Source organism: Ambystoma mexicanum, chromosome 2q, assembly GCF_040938575.1.
Source record: "Ambystoma mexicanum isolate Mex_15411 chromosome 2q, UKY_AmexF1_1, whole genome shotgun sequence".
In the NCBI taxonomy this organism is placed as follows: domain Eukaryota; kingdom Metazoa; phylum Chordata; class Amphibia; order Caudata; family Ambystomatidae; genus Ambystoma; species Ambystoma mexicanum.
The window spans coordinates 1,121,516,331-1,121,530,284 of NC_090924.1; the positions used below are offsets into that span (position 1 = coordinate 1,121,516,331).

The window sequence follows — 13,954 nt, forward strand, 5'->3', positions numbered from 1 at the left end:
AATGTTTTTTTTTCAATCCATCTTGGTTTGTTCCCCATTACACAAGGAATACAATATGTGAATACAACAACAGTATATCACACAAAAATGTTGCAGAAAACATTGTACCTACAATGTAGTACAATGTAGGACACAGATGTTCTCTTTTTAGCATGTTCAACTAAGCACACTATTGTACTCAGAGCCAGTAGCCACATTGTTACAGGCATTCAACTCAAAGTAAATATACTATTGGGGCACACAACATAAAACATACATTTTCCTTTTCTTGTCTCCCCCACCCTCCTGAGACACTCTTTCATCCTCAAAAAAACTAGAAATTTATTTTTCAGAGCTTTATTGTGCTGCGATGTCTGCAGAATAAAGGTGTAGTTGGCAAATCCAGCATGGTACCTGTTTCAAAACCTTTGACGCATTTCACGTTATTCAAATGACCAATCATCAATCGGTCAATTCATGTCCATGAATGCTACGCAGCTCTCTGATTGGTTCAGTGGCATCCACTGACACCAGATCTGGACCAAAGGAGATATCACATATTTCTTTTGACCTACAGATTGAGCATTTAAAAAAAATCTACTGAACAGATTTACACAAAATTTACAAAAGCACACTTACTGGGACATGCCGCTGCTATTGCGTAACTGTGGTGCAAATCAGTCCAACCATTTTTGCTGCAGCTATGACCACATTTTATTTTTCATTCATGTCCATCTGGATTTCAAAGGTTTTGGGACCCCCCTATAACTTTTCCCCTTCATGAGAACTGCACAAAACTTTGCAAAATAATTCAGACTTGGCTCTATACTTTCTTTGCAAAGTTTTGTGAGGATGCGTTAAGCGGCACCAAAGTTAAAAGCTACCAAAAGACTGCTCTGAGCAACTGAACTATAACTACAGACGCGATACTGCAGTAGCAACCCAGTAGTGACCCTGTAGTTATTAGTAACCCTGTAGTTATGGTAAAGTTGCACTTCCCATAGTAAGAGCAGTTATTGGGAGGCTTTTAACGTTGGTGCTGTTTGACAAATTTGCACAAAACTTTGCAAATAAAGTACAGAAACAACTTTTTTGGCAAAGTTTCATAAAGTTTCATCAAGGGTTTGGATTTATAGAGGGATTCCAAAATGTTTGAAATCCAGATAGACATGAACAGAAATAATCTTTGCTTGTGGCTGCAGCCCAACCGCTATACGGTTTTGCACCAAACATGCTCGAGAAAGGTAGCCTGGTCCTGAAAGTGTGCTTTTGCAAATTTGGTGTTAGTCCATCCAGTAGATATGTGAACCAAAAATTAGGTAAAACAAATTCCTGATTCATTGTCTGCGGACGGCTCTGTGTCAATCAGGGAGTTGCATAACATTTGTGGACATCCATTGTGGCCGCTAATTGGCCAATTGTAGAAACTTGAGGTGCGTCAAAACATTTGAAATGGACGCCATGTTGGTTTAGTGAACTGCACCCGTAGTCCTCGAATGTTGCCTTAAAAACATATTCAAAAACATAACCTTGTCAAACAAATGAAACAATCTCTGGGGAGGTGAAGGGTGATGAGGTTGCGATGTGATATGTCCAGAAAAACTTCAAAATCAGGTGTTTTTTCTTCTACGCTATTCAGGGACATTGCTGTGATGTTCACAAACTTGATACATGTTCAAGGACATCGAAATATATATGTATATGTGTGTATCACAGGGTCAGAGAAGAGCAGTTATTAGACGGCTTATAACTTTGGCTACATTCAATGAACTTGCATGAAATGTTGCAATAAATATATAGACCTGAATTAAAATGTTGTTCCAAAGGTTGGTGCCATTTTGTCTAGCAGGGGAAAATTAGAGGTAGGGTCCCAAAATGTATGTAAGACTCATGACTTTGATGTCATTTGGCAAATACGCACATACGTTTGCAAAAAGATTACAGCCATGAATTTTAATGTTTGTACAAGGTTTGAAGGGATATTGGCGAGAGAGAGCACATTTTATAAATCGGGATAAGCTTGAATGGGGAAAAAAAATTCTGCACTCAAGAAAAACGCAAAGAGCTGGAAGAATTTGCAGAAAACGTCTGTGAAGAGCATTGGCCAGGACTCGAAAGCCTGCTTTTGCAAATCATTCCTGTGTTTTATTGTTTGAAAATTTTCAAAATGTAGGTACACCAAATAATGATATAACTTGTCTGAACAATCTTGCCACTGGCGACGGACACCAGGGTCCGGCTATTGGGTTAATGTGCTAATGATGACAGGGACTGGCTATGTGGTTAAAGTGGGCATTGGGCCTGGCCCCTGGCAAAGACAGGTGCAAAATAAACTGGTATACTGTTGCCTGAGTCATAGCCATTTCCCCAGACAATCTGGCCACTGGTCATGGCCGACAGGAACCGACAATGGGATTAAACTGGCCATGGTCACCAGGTACCGGCTATGTGGTAACATTTTTTAAATGAGGATAGGCTTGAATGGGAAAGAAAAATCTCTTCACGGCTACATCCTGAAGTGCTAAACGGGTTTGTAGCAAACTTGCACAAGGAGCATTAGAAAGGACATGAAAACATGCTTTTCCAAATCTGTCCTGTATTTTATTTTTTCCAAAGTGTCAAAATGTAAGTACAAAAAATAGTGATACAACTTTGGTGCCTGGGCAGTGGGCCTGGCCCCCAGCAAGGACAAATATCTACTCTGATTTGCTTATTGAGGCTTGTAGCATGGGCAAAAGAACATGCCGCATGGATTGCGGTCCATGGCCATGGCTGGAAGCCATGAACACTGGCCATTGGTCACATTGTCGGGGTATAGTGGACACTGGACTAGGTTGCAGGCTAGGTACAGTGGATAGCTAGTGTGGTTTGGTGGGCCTGTGGTCATGGTCGAGCATTATGCCCTAAGCAATTCAACCATGACCAGCAGGTGCTGATGAAAATGACACACATCAGTATGTGCTGTAAAGAATTTGTTTGTTAAAGGAGGTGTATTGTACTTTCATATATGTTAAAAGAGGAGTTATTAATAACTTATTTATAACGTATATACAGTGCAGTAACATCACGAAAAATGTTCACTTATAAAACCATTGAAATATCACTGAAATAACTTTGTTAAAGGCAGGTTATGCTTAAGATGCATTAATAACATTCAATCACAGTTTTATCCCACGGGGTTATTTTTGATTCATTTGACCTATTTATTATACTTGTTATGCAAAAGTATTTATTTTGACATCCTCGTTTTCCAGCGTCATTTTCCACCTGGATAGTTATCCCTGGGATGTTCTGCTGTGTCATGTTATTGTGATTTATACCGCGCACAGCTGCCATTTTCATGGTCACACTGACTTGTAATGAAGTTGACTAAAAACCGTTTGTTAAACAGACGTTATGGTTAAGTTACACTAATAAAAACCTATAAAATTAATTAAAAAAATACATTGTTAAAGGAATGTTATGTTTTCAAGGTAAAATCGAAAAACACAAGACATTTGCCAGTTATGGTAAGCTATGCAGCTATAACTGACGCCACTGCTATATGTTTTTATCAGTGCATCTTAACCATAACATCCCTTTATCAAAGGTTCTTCAGTGAATATAACTCCCTCCATTCAGGATTACAAGGAAAAGAATGGCCCTCATTACAAGTCAGGCGGTGGACCATGGTGCTATTAGCACCATGGTCCATGCCGGATTCCGCCATGGTGGATGGCGGAATTACCCCCCCATTCCAAGGTGAGTGGGGCGGTAATTCCCCATTCACCATTTGCCCTTCCCCATTCCCATTTTTGCCCCATAGGGCATAATGGGGATGGGGAAGGCGCTAATTACGGCACCATAAATTATGGTGCCGTAATTAGCACCAAGGTCGCTTAGCGCCTTGGACTTTAACGCCTGCAAAAAGCAGGCGTTAAAGTGTGAATCAGGCGTTAAGGGTTAACGGCGCCGACGGCGCCGTTAAACCCTTAACGCCTGACTTGTAATGAGGGCCAATGTATTCTTTGTGTAAGTATTGGAAGATAGGATGTACTGGTTGTACTCGAGGACCTTACTACATAAGAACAATTCTAAATGTGAAATCGAATATTCATGTGTTTGAAGACTTGTTCGAGTAGTTTGATTTTGAGAACTTAGCACCTGCGATCTTACTTCATTAAAATCTTTGGAGTAGCTACATTGAAAGTATATATTTATATTTATGAAAACTTATCATTACTTTACGTATTTCGTGATCAGGTTCTAATATCCTGTAGTTAAATATTGGTTTTTGGGAGCCCAGTACTAATGGCAAACATCTGCTAAGAATTACACAACTTGCTTAGAAGGGTATATTACCTTTTTTCAGCTGCCCATTGTCCACATGCTAGGCCACATAAACATATTACTCTTTCCTTAACATTTAGCTTTGACTCAATGTGCAAAGAAAATGTATAGCAATAGATGGATACTTTAGGATTCTCCTAATTATTGCTACAGCTTGAAAAGATAACTACTGTAAGAAGAATGAGAATGGCCTAGGGTGTATTTGTCTAGGCCTTCTGTGATCTGCACTCTGAGGTACTGCATGTGGCTTTTGACATTAGGTCTGTGTCTTTGGGCCTCATTACACGGTAGGCGGTGAGCCATGGCGCTATTAGCGCCATGGCTCATGCCGGTAAAATACCGGCACCGCCTTGACGGAAAGGGGATTTACCGCCCCATTCCAAGGTTGAAGGGGCAGTAAATCCCGCTTCCACCATTGCCCTTCCCCATTCCCATTTCTGCCCCATAGGGCTCTATGGGAATGGGGAAGGCGCTAATTACGGCACCGCAATTTTGCGGTGCCGTAATTAGCTCCGAGGTCCTTTAGCGGGTTGGATTTTAACGCCTGCAAAAAGCAGGCGTTAAATCCCCCAACCCACAAAGGGACCTCGTAGTAAGGCGGTAAGGATTTACCGGTACCGGTATTTTACCGGTACCGGTAAATCCCTACCGCCATCCGTGTAATGAGGCCCACGGTCCCCTCATGGCGTCATTTTGGTGTTATTCATGACAGTCATACAGAAAGATTTGATGCAGATCTTAGGTAATTATTTTGCAAAAAGTGATTTCAATGTGATTCCTAGGCTACTAATTACCCAAATATGTGCACTGGAAATGCGAGGCAAGTATTGAGCATTCTTATGTCTATGTCATCATTCATGATGTACCATGTGCATTGCACAACCATATCCAAGGTTATACATTTTACTCGATTGAATTCGTGAGTACAATGTATATTCCCACCTGAAGCTCCTATAATAGGACGCAAACAATGGATAGGATAATGTAAACCTACACATACATGATATTATGTAGCGAGTCCCTACATTTGTGGACTACATCTATTAAGGGACACATTCCCATTCTCCTGAAATTCTGAAATATCTGAATATTCTCCAGATAGTTACACATTGTTGAAAAAACAGACTTCCATCATGCTATGACTAACAGTGTGACTTTAAATGCAGCTGCATTCAGCCAGCTAGCAATCTTATTATGAATTGTGGTAGGTACCTTTTTAAATGTCATGGTAACCATTTCAATAAGTTGGATTTGGTTTCCATCTTCCTCTTTGCATACCTTCACTGAGGAAATGAATGTGGGCTCTTTCCCCCTGCTTCTATCGATGTCTCAGCTACCTTAACCACTGAATTAACAATGTTGCATTCTGAGGACCTCACTTTGCAAGCACACACCACATCAGAAAATGGTTTTCATATATATATATATATATATATATATATATATATATATATATATATATATATATATATATATATATATATATATATATGGGACATTTCTCATTTAGAAACAAAATCCATTCCGATTGAGGTAGGTGGAGAGCCTATTATTGAGAAGGTAGGGCTTCCTAAAATATACATTTTAGTACATCAGTGAGGACTAGTGTTGAGGACCATTGACTTGTCTCTTCTGAGGACCTCAGGATTTAGTGTGCAGTTAACATATATATTGGCTTCTTCCAGATTATTAGCACAAGCATTTCGGAAAACACACTTTGTTGCTCTTAAAGGAAGGAAGTAGGATAGGTTTTATTACATGGCCAGGCTGGCATTTTGTGCAGCCAGCATAGCCAATACTTATGTTGGCATGACATTATTTACTGGGAATGTATTTTAAATGATGCAGGATAAATGTTATTACGTGGCCAGGCATTTTGATGCTGCCAGTCTAGCAATGTCTTGCTGTAGCATGACATGTTTTACTGGGCATCTATGATACGGCAAGCATGAACAGGGTTCTTAGGTGTCTAGATTGGCCTACATGGGAGCCAGTTTGGACATGTTTTCTTATTGTGGTATGACATTTTTAATGGCAAAGGCAATGGCTGTATGCTTTTACATGGGGATAATGTTTGATGAATCGTGCAGAGTCATCACTGATCCCCAGGTTACAATCTCCTCCCATGCGGCATGGGGATGGCAGCCGTTACCTGATCCAGACCTTTGGGTGGTATTATGAGGGAAGATCACATGGGGGCAAAGGCTGTCAGGGAGAAGTGGTGATTCCCTTGGGAGACATGCAGTATGCTTCTTTTTGTGAAGATGAATATCCCATAATCCCAAAATACCTGATGGCATGCTGTCACTACGCAAGTCCCTCCCTTCCATGTTAAAACCCAAAGAACATTATATGAAAAGCGCCATAAACAGAATAAGCTTCACACTTCAGAAACACATGGGTCATCCTTTAATTATAATGGTTAATGGGTAAGTCCTTGGGAAGAGTCCTGAACACACTATCACTATACATGATGTTCACATAACAACTCATGTTTCTGACAAACTCAATTTCAACAAGCATTTTAAGCAATATAAACTTCGAAAGTTTAAAAACAATATGACTTCAACTCCCATTATACCTATGGTACTGGGACGAAGAAGAGGAGAGAAGAGTCATTGTGGAACAACCTTGGGCAAGTGATGCTGACTAGTTGTTTGAAGAATCATCAGCTGTGCAGGAGATTTTAAATGGTGCATCGTGTCATGAACAGCCTTGTAGAAGGAGGTGGTTGCTTCCCAAATGAGGGAGAAGGAGCAGAAAGCCACGTAGGACGCAAAGCAGGAGATGAACTCTGAAGCTGTGCTGAAGGATGAGGACGCTCACAGGCACCGACCTGGAGGTGTCATGTACGGGAGAAGAAAGACTCTAGTGAAAATCCGCTGCTGCAGGACCTGACGAGATGCAGTCTTGCGGAACGGCAAACGTTCCATTGGCGGAGGCAGGAGAGACTGATGTGGGAACCAAAGGAGACTCTGAGTATCTGAGGAAACAGGCCCATTCTTCGTTATCGATACACATTAAACCAGTGAGTCAACCAAAAGAAGTTTGGGGCCCTGGGACATGATATTAAATGAAAGGACACTTGGGGAGGCAATATGAATATCGACCAAGTAGAACAGAAGGGCAAAAAGGATACAATTCCCCTCACATGAAATGTGAGTTTAGCGAAATCTGGAACCCACATTGCTATCAGCCAAGAGAACTTGAAGAGAGACAGAAGGGAATAAAGGGTGACATTTCCCTCACATGAGATGCCAGGTTGGGGAAACCTGGAATCCACATTACCATTAGCAAAGAACTGGGCAAATATTGTACAATTCTCCTCATATGGGATGTCGGTGTGGAGAAACCGGGAACAAATAGTGCCCCAAGTAGAGAGACATTAATAGTTGTGCAAAGTAGAAACCATTCCTGGCAGGCGAGTGAACCAAGAAAGGAACAGTTGTGTGAAGTAGAAACCATTCCTGGCAGGCGAGTAAACCAGGACAGAGAAGTTGTTTGAAGTGGAAACCATTCCTGGCAGGAGAGTAAACCAGGAAAGAAACAGTTGTATAAAGGAGAAAACATTTTCTTTATGAATAGTGTTGTGGAAAGAAAACATTTACTTTATCATTCTGAAAAACTATTGTTCAACAAGAGACATTTGTTTTCCCATTCTGACAAAAGTCTTCAATGAGGGAAACACTTACTCTGACCACTTAAGAAAAACATTCTATGAAAGAAATACTTCTGTTAACATCTTGAGAAAAGTATTCTATGGAAAAGACTGTTGTTACTTCCTCCTAAGTAATCATTTTGACATCTTGAGAAGAATATTTCATGAAGGAAACAGTTGCTTTGATTTTGAACAAGTATTCTATGAAAGAGACATTTACTTGGGCAATATTAGGGACATGTTGGATGAAAGAGACATTTATCATTGAACTAAACAGAATATTGTTGGAACAGACCCCTTTCAAACAACCTCTTGAATTGATTCAGGGGAAGGGAGTCAAATCCTCGACACAAGGATTGCTTTGTTGGAGTTAAACCTTTGAACGTTTGCATGTTTTTGTTGAACTGGAAACAGATACATTTACCTTACACATTTTGGTTGTATATGTTAGTGTGAGTATCAGATATATTTGGCCTTAAGTCAATTTTCATTAGCTTTAGTTTGACAGGTAGTAACATTCTTGTTAGTATAGGGACAGATAGACTGTTAACCAACCCCCCTTTTATGTTTAATAAACATAACAAATGTTGAGGAAATTACAAATTTGTGTCCGTCTCTCATCTCTGACCACTCACAACTGGCCTATATTGGTAGAGCCAGCTTGGACATGTTTCCTTATAGTATCATTACCGGCAGTATGCAAAAAGCAAACATGAGAATGCAGTCACCTGATCATTATGTTCATTGCGCATGTGTGGTGGTCCATGCCGGTCCAGAGTGTGGCTAATCCATGCTTTGTTGAGGATAATTGAGACATCAGGAGTTCATGTAAATCTCAATCCATAGAGCGATTTCTTGTATGACAAGGCACTGCTTTAACCTGGCTGGAAACATAGGAAGTGTGAAGGTTAAGCCACTTGTTTTACTCTTAATAGTATTTTCGAGAACCAGCCTCTGTACCCATGCACACCACACCTTCCTTGCCTCCCTGCTGACCACAGCAATTATGTATTTGAAATGTAATATGGCAGTATGCCTTTTTTTAGATTGTGTCTACCTACATAAGCAATAAGTGAGCACAGGTGAACCTATTGAGTACAGCCAATCCAATCCCAGTCGCTCAGCAATTTGGCATCACAGCTCCAGAACTTCACAAGGAGTCTCACCCAGAGGGAGGGATTACAGCGCGACAGTTGGTGACATTAGTAGGTGGTGGTGGCATGTGTTTATAGCAGAGTTTGGAGATTAAATGGGGAAATCGAGGTAGCAGATCAAGTTAATGAGGTGTAGGGGGACGGGGGAACATCAGAAGAAGGTGTTTGGCTAAGAGTAAACATTAAACACTGGAAGAGGATGGTGACACATCTCTACTCAAATGCCCTGGGGCAGTGGCAGAATAAATACCCTCATGGCTCTAGCAGAGTCTTGCAAAAATTCACCTTATATCAGGAGCTGTTGGAAGACAACCAGCGAATGCAGGAGAAGTACTAAAAAAGGACTAACCACAGAGAAGAATGATGTGGGAAACCCGTAAGCCTAGCTTCAAGAGAAGACAAGGGACGAAGGGTGCAGGAACACCTTATATCAAATAATAAGAGGTGAGACCTGAAGGACAAGAAAAAGGAAAGCAGGGTGCAGTAAACCCTCAAGGTCAAGACTGAACATCAATATTGAGTCACAGTGGACAGTTTGGAAGGGGTTTGCAGATGTGTACTTAAAATAACTTGTATTGTAAACCATCCAGATGTACTGATCTTTTGCACCAACCACTGTCCTATCACAAAGGTAAAATAAAAATGAAGCTGCATCCCAGAGAGTCCTCAAGGTTTATAATATAGCTCTGTGAATGTATGCACAATGACTTCAAGAGTATCTATTTCTTAACCAGTAACTGATACAGCAGTAAATCTATCAAAAATTGTTATTTGGTGGTACGGGAAAAGTGGTGGTGACAGAATTACCATCACTTTTATTTCCCACACTGCTAACCTTGTAATGAGGCCCAATGTTTGTACATTGTGTTTTAAAATTTTCATTGGATAATATTTATATTGTGATCGGATGACGGTCTGTCGTTGTGTGGCAAATAACCTTAATTGAACTGAAAATAATCCAAACTAAAAGAAAAAGGGCCATCAGTACAATAATGCTAATGTTTATGCAGCTATCACAAGATATGCCTGAATATTCTCAGATGGAACCTATGGGTCTATATCACTTGTGTGATTTGAGGAACAAATGAAAATGTGACTTTGAAGAGAATGCCTAGATTTCATACCACCATGTTGGACAAAGGTGATGGTCTGAGAGTTTTAGACCACAAGTTATAATTTAGATGAAAGGAAGTATTGGTGTGGTGTGGTGTGGCTGTCTCTCTGGTGAAGGGTTACAAACCCTCAAAAGCAACGAGAGGCAATTCCCCATGGCAACAGTCTGGCCAGCAGTGGCCATGTGTAGCCTGCCTGGAAAGAATAGAAAAACCCTTCCACAGCAGACCTGGACTCACAGGGCTGACACATGTGTGATAGCAACTTGATGTGGCTTGGATAACTATAAGAGATTCTGGCCACCATACCCTTACTCGGGTATGGCTTATTGTTTAATTTCAAACCAGGATAACGTCCTTATAGTTATATAGTTTTTGGACAGGAGTGCATTCCTTAAACGCACCTACTGTGCTTCAAAGATTTAGCTGTGCATGCAGCTGTCAAGAGGGCACCTGTGGCATCTGAACTGCTCGGTGGCACTGGTACAGCAGGCACTGCAGATAAGCATACTGATACAGCAGGGAACATGTACACACTATGCTTTGGAGCTTTCAGAGATTAATTACCCTCCCAATTATATTCATTTACAAAAACATGTTTTAAAAAAAGGCTTTCACAAACCAGCATCAAAATAATAAGATTTACAATTATATGATAACTTTTTTAATTATTCATTCCAGCAGGTAATGAGTTTATCCGTTTGACTTACCTGGGCAACCCCACCCATAACCTGATGAGAACACCACTCATAAGGTGAATTCAATGTCAGTGTGAGAAGAAATTGATCACTTTTAAGTTGTGGAATGACTTGAAACAAATATGCTTCAACAAAGGTGTGGGCATCATAAAATATAATAAAAGGACAGATGGATGTTTGTCCGGTGCCGTTATGCGCAATCAAGACTGTCCGCTTTGCTTAATGTCACCTGCTAGAGGTTGCCTTCTGAACATGTCTCTCCTCATGCACTTAGGCCCATGTACACAGGCTTTCACACTAGTAATCAATAGTAGACATCAAGAAGTCTGTCACATGGGTACATTTGCCCAGAATGTCATGAAAGAAATGGTACATCTCTAGTTATTCTAATCAGCATGCTCGCTTTTTGCCCAGTTGTGTTTTTATAAAAGAGGTTGGTATAATATCGCACTCTTCATGTAAGGCAAGCTTGTTTGTGTATTACTAAGATATTACCAGATATTTGAAATTGAAATGATGTTTTAGCCATTGAATGGCAACACTTTCTCATGAAGGTCTTCTTTGGTTTTGTCTGAGTAGGCCCAAACCAGAGAATCATGAATGGTAATAATTTCCATTTTCCATTTCTTAACCAATCATGGCAAGAAATAATGCCCACCAAGATACATCGATCAGGGTTCTTTATAGTACTGTTCTCAAATACCAATGCATTTCTAACCCTCAATATCAGCACACATATTCATCTTCTGAATAATATTGATTCAATAAAGGCACATTTGGTCAGTGGTACAGTTTCCTTGTAGGCAGATAATGCTCTTGTCTCTTAGAAATGCATTAGAATCCATATCATGTTTATAGTGCAAACCACCTCTTGTGTTCTGCAAGAAGATTGACAGTACAGGTTGAACATCACTAGAGTTTTTTAAATCATTCAGATTGAGGATGAAAGGTAGTCACAACATTATTGTGTTGAATTTCTGCCAACTGTAGGTGTTTGTAATAGCTACAGTTTGACACCTAGGTTTTTCTTTTCCCATTTGCTATCCTCTTAAATAGCATTCTGTCCTTGTCATCATCAAAGAGGTTCTGATTCTCCAGTACTATTCATCATTCTTCAAACAATAGGATGTGCATCTAATGTATCAAGTACTTTACTTATTTCCTCATTACATGTTACTATTTCACTGTCCAATCCCTATTTCCTAATGTTAAATGTGTGCAAATATCTAGCATTTCAAAATGTTCTATGCCATCAGTCAGTAAAACTCTTAATTGGGAGATCAGGTGGAAAATAGTATGGGCAATTTAGATAATATCAATCCTCTTCCATCAATATAGACTTAAAAATCATCAGTGTGGATCATGAACATAATGAATCAGACTCTAGTTGGTTTCTAACCAAATACTTAAATCCAATTTTACACATTCACACCCAGGAAGAGCGCTCAACCAATCAGGTGGCTTGTAATGCAGGCAAAAACTGCCAGTATACCTTCTGTTTCCAGCCACCCGAGGCCCTTCCATTGTGCCGGCATTTTGTTTGGTTATTTTTTCTGGGATATTGGGCTCACGCATGTAGTACATCTCCTTTAAAATAAAGTGAAATAATAACAATATGCACCCTAGACGAAACCCTGCTTCACTCAGGCATGCCTAGGCTCGACCTGGAGGGCTCTTACAGGTCCTATATGCCCCCCAAAATACGGGTGATTGCTACATTACCAATTAGTCCACCCATTGATGTAGCTGAGCCCAAACAGAGATCTTCTAAGACCCTTTAGAACCTGATCCTGGCAATGCTCATTCATGCAGCCCCATCAACACTATATCAACTAATATTATTCTGTACATCCTTTTCCTTCTTTTTTCAGTTGCCCTTTTAGTTGCTTGATTAATCTACAAACAGACCCACATACACCTTATATCTTTTTGAGAAGGGTGGCTGGTTTTTACCCCTTCTCAAAAGAGTTCTGATTTTTTTCTTTGAGCGGGGAAGTTACTAATTCAAAGCTCCCTTCCGTATTGGTAATGGCGTTTGTGCTTTTTCTACCCCCAAACTTCTCTCAGGTTGGATGATCATTTGTACTTAGAATCTTGTGTTCACTATCCAACTTAGATAAGTGTCTACTTCCTGTACCTCAAACTGATTACCAAAATCCACTGAGCAATCAGTAACCCTGTGTACTAGAGTCTCCTTTCCATGAAGGTTATGTAGTTTGCCAAGGAGAGCTTTTAGGGTAATACAATGATTGTACACTCTTTGTTGGTTCAGAGTAACAGATACTTTGTCTAGATATCAAAGTCACCTGAGACCCTGTATCTACAAGAGACAATAATCACACTGTTACTGAACTTGGATAGGCATGGAAAACCTCTCATCTTTCACTTCCAACTTTCTGAAAAAGTGAAAATTACTGGACAATCTTGTCTCTGGAGTTTCATGAACATGACCCGCCACCAAGATCCTCAAGAACTTTAGGTGAGTTACTCATTGACTCTGTAGGAAGAACATTTATTTCAAAACCAAGAATGGAACAAGAACCTTCTACCCCCCTCATATACCTGATTATTGCCTGCAACTGGAGTCTACAGAATCATCTAGATATGAAAGAATACCTTTATATTTCTATATCAAATTCTACACTTTTCTTCAAGTTGCATCGAATTTCTGAGTGTTTATTGTTTAGTCTCTTTCTTTTCTTTTAGGTTATTTGTCATTATTCTGTTAAGCTTCATCTGTTATTCTTTTAGAGGTGGCAATTCAACTTTGAAAACCAAAATTCCTAGTTCTGACTCCAATGGATGATACTCTTTCTGAAACATAATTGTCAAATGTTTTCTTCACATTGAACTTCATGTTCTTGTTTTTTATGTTGTTTTAAATCAAGGGAGAAAGAGTTGCCCCTCTTTGTCTCTAACAATTTAATTTTTCTGGGTTCTGATTGAGAGAGAGAGAGAGAGAGAGAGAGAGAGAGAGAGAGAGAGAGAGAGAGAGAGAGTGTGTGTGTGTGTGTGTGTGTGTGC

At 40.0% G+C, this 13,954-nt stretch overlaps 1 protein-coding gene across 3 annotated transcripts in view; it reads left to right on the plus strand.

The window, feature by feature from the left end:
• The window catches only part of TMEM196 (transmembrane protein 196), a 463,985-nt gene that overhangs the window by 309,423 nt on the left and 140,608 nt on the right, over window positions 1-13,954 (plus strand). The gene's annotated exons all lie outside the window — the stretch shown is intronic.